The sequence below is a fragment of the Pseudophryne corroboree genome, chromosome 8, assembly GCF_028390025.1.
Source record: "Pseudophryne corroboree isolate aPseCor3 chromosome 8, aPseCor3.hap2, whole genome shotgun sequence".
Classification (NCBI taxonomy): domain Eukaryota; kingdom Metazoa; phylum Chordata; class Amphibia; order Anura; family Myobatrachidae; genus Pseudophryne; species Pseudophryne corroboree.
Window position 1 is genome coordinate 224,207,455 of NC_086451.1, and position 3,945 is coordinate 224,211,399.

General features: G+C 47.8%; 1 long non-coding RNA gene across 1 annotated transcript; it reads left to right on the forward strand.

The window, feature by feature from the left end:
• The first annotated feature begins 960 nt into the window (after positions 1-960).
• On the forward strand, positions 961-2,019 carry LOC134947638 (uncharacterized). Its single transcript, XR_010182671.1, has 3 exons — positions 961-1,176; positions 1,564-1,643; positions 1,908-2,019. It is a non-coding gene; the product is annotated as an uncharacterized LOC134947638 (long non-coding RNA).
• The last annotated feature ends 1,926 nt before the right edge of the window (positions 2,020-3,945 follow it).

Genomic DNA, 3,945 nt, shown 5'->3' on the forward strand with positions numbered 1-3,945 from the left:
TGCTAAACACGCCCTTCTAATCGTGCACCCCCTAATAAAATGTCCTGCGCACGCCTATGCTTATCAATTTGATGTGTGGCATTTATACATCTGTGTGCGACTGAGGGAGTGATTCAGACCTGATCGCTGCTGTACGTATCCACACAGCGTCCGATCAGATCATAACTGCACATGCGTATGCACCGCAATGCACATGCGCCTCGGACAACAACAACGGGCATTACCGGTCAGCAACAGGATGGTGCGAAAATTCCGATCGCATGGGCATTCACAAGGTGATTGACAGAAAGAGGCCATTTGTGGGTGGTAACTGAACGTTTACTGGGAGTGTCTGGAAAAACACAGGCGTTCCCAAGCATTTTCAGGGAGGGTGTCTGACATCAGCTCCGGCCCAGATCAGCTTCTTCTGATCGCACTGGAGGAGTAAGTCCTGAGCTGCACAGAGACTGCACACAGTGGATTTTTGCAGCTTGGCATTCGCATGGGATCGCACACTTGCACGGCGAATTTACATTCCCCCTGGGGGTGGTGACTATCTGAATGCAGGACAGCAAAGTTAGCAGCTCAGCGATCAGGTCTGAATCACCCCCTGATTCTGTATTGGAAGGGCTACCATCAGGGCCGGATTAACAATGGGGCGGATGGAGCTGCAGCTCCAGGCCTCCCATTGAAAATAGGCCCACAACACCCCAAACCAGCTGGCCAAAGTTCCGACCACAGAGGTCTGAAACTCTGCCGGCCCGAGTCAGTCCTGAATACCTCTGAGGCTCTGCCCCCGAATCCGTCCATAGCCCCGCCCACTGGCCTTTCCTCACAATCAGAGTCGGCCTGGGCTGTTGGTTAATCCCAGGTGTGCCCCCTGCTCTGTAACTCCTCCCACTATCATCGGGGGCGTGGCCAAGGCAGGGTCGTGCTGGTGACAAGCTGTATACGGTAGGTACTCACTATCAGCTGCTGAAGCTGTGGTGCGCCCTGCTGTAACGCTGAGGAGAATCCTGATCAGTGCAGGAACTCCTCAGCAGCATCTGCTGTGCTCCGATTGGCTGAGTGACACATCACACACAGTCACTCAGCCAATCAGAGCACAGACACCCCCACCCACACACAGACCAGCAACTACCCGGGCAGCAGGCTGAAGAATGATATTGCAGCCAGGAACTCAACACAGGAGAGATGGTTAGTCACCTGTCAGTGTGTCACACACACATACATGTGTATAGTACTGTACAGGATAATTACTTTTGTAAGTTTGATTTTCCCTCACCAAAACCTACAAGTTCCATCTCTATCCAGCACCTCCTGTAACACCCTCCCTGCTCTTTTGCAGTATGTATAGTTATCTATACTATGTATGTATACAATATGTACTCTGCATATATATGTATATTATGTACGTGTATTGTATGTGTGTGCTTTATGCATGTGTATTGTATGTGTGTGCTTTATATATATATAATATACTATACGCTATATATGCATGTGTATTGTATGTGTGTGCTTTATATATATATATATATATATATATATATATATATATACTATACGCTATATATATGCATGCAGGGATGGTATCAGGATCTTTGTGATGGCAGCGGTCAGAATACAGACATCACCCTTACATGCCAAATCCTGACACCTGGAAGGTAAGTATACTAACCCTCATCTACTCCCCCACCTAACCCTCCCTTCCCGCAGCCTGACCCTAACTTTACTCGGTGATGCCTAAACCTAACCCCCCCCCCCCCCACACACACACACACCTGTAGCCTAAAGCTAACCTTTCCACCCCCGCAGCCTAACCCTTCCCGGTGGTGCCTAATCCCCCCTCCCCAGAACTAACCCTCTTCCCGCAGCCTAATACTAACCCTCCCACAGCCTAAACCTTTCCCCTCCATCTCCTACCACAGCACACTTACGTTCGGGAGCCAGCAGTCGGGATTCCAGTGCTGGCATTTTTATCCATGTGGGGATCCCGCACCAGCATTCTGACCAATGTTGGTATTCCGGCATCAGCATTCCAAATGCCGATATCCTGAACGCTGGTATGTATAGTGTGTGTATATATATATATATATATATATATACACACACAGTATATGTATGTATGTATGTATGTGTGTATATATATATATATATATATATATCACAAATCCTCATAAACACATTCAGCTATGCTGAGTGAATAGAAGTGATCAGCACAACCAGTTGCAAGAAGAATTTATTCCACCAATTATAGAGTTTCCATCAAATGCTCAAACAGACGAGTTTGTTTGAGAAAGGTGCGCAGACACCGAAACGGCTGTCAGGGGTATCGGAGGAATGTCTCCAGGAGTGGTAACATGCTTGTAAACGTTGCTACTCTTAAATATGTATTTTTGACTCGTCTGTTTGAGCATTTGATGGAAACTCTATAATTGGTGGAATAAATTCTTCTTGCAACTGGTTGTGCTGATCACTTCTATTCACTCAGCATAGCTGAATTTGTTTATGAGGATTTGTGATATTGGATTCTGTGGATCAAGCACCCGGATTTAATTCAGTGATGTGTGCAGTTCATGAGACGTATATATATATATATATATATATATATATATACATTTTTTCTATGTATACTATGTGTATGCATTACTGTTCTATGGCCCTCATTCCGAGTTGATCGCTCGCTAGCTACTTTTTGCAGCCGTGCAAATGCATAGTCGCCGCCCACGGGGGAGTGTATTTTCGCTTTGCAAGTGTGCGATCGCCTGTGCAGCTGAGCAGTACAAAAACATTTTTTGCAGTTTCAGAGTAGGTCTGAACTTACTCAGCCGCTGCGATCACTTCAGCCTGTCCGGTCCCGGAATTGACGTCAGACGCCCGCCCTGCAAACGCCTGGACACGCCTGTGTTTTCCCTACCACTCCCAGAAAACGGTCAGTTGACACCCATAAATGCCCTCTTTCTGTCAATCTCCTTGCGATCACCCGTGCGAATGGATTTGTCGCTAGAAGCATTGCCCAGCAATGATGCTGTTTGTACCCGTACAACGCGCATGCGCATTGCGGTGCATATGCATGCGCAGTAGTACCCTGATCAGCAGCATGCGATCAACTCGGAATGACCCCATACATACAGATGCATCCGTCTACACTGATGCTCGCAGCACAGCTACAGTGTGTACAGGGTGCCAGCCAGGGTTGGATTAATAATGGGGCAGATGTAGCCCTGCTGGAGACAGGAGAAAAAAAAATCCAGCTGCCAGCGGGCACTTGAGGTCCCGCTCACTCGCACTGCAACTAATCTCTCCCCCTGCCATCCAGCAAAAATTAACCTCGCACGGGGTTCTTCAAATGCCGGCAACACTGTTAAAATTGGTGGTTGCAGTAGAAGGCTTCATACGCCCTCCATGCGCCTCACAGTCACCTGGCTCCTCCTCATGAAGTGTGATTCCACACCAAGCGCTGCCAAACCACCAGTGCACCAGGGGCAGTTAAGCTGTGCTTACCCTCAGCTCTGTGAAGGCGGCCCGCGTGATTGTGACAGGGCTGCTTGTTATTAGGCGAGAGCCTGAGCTATGCAGTCAAACTAAAAGTCTCAGCCCTGGTGCAGTGGGAAGGAGCGCTGACGTCTCAGGCCCCAAAAAGTTTTGGGAGAGCACAGAGCCACTGCTTTGGCCCCTGTCTCAACTACCTGCCCCTCCCAGGTGAGAAGGCAATCTCTGCGATTGCAAGCTCTGTGGGCAAGGAACCTGCACACTTAAATCTGAATTTCGAATCATATTATTTGATTTTGGGGATGTGTGATACGTACTAGGTGGCAAGTTGTAGGTGAGGTCTCTCTGATGGTACCTGTGTAGTGGAATAACAAGCTCTAGTTGGGGAGAGAGAAACATATGATTATCAGCTCTTAAAACAAGATTCAAATATCAGTGAGACCTTGGATTATGCTGCTGTTAGATAAGATTGTA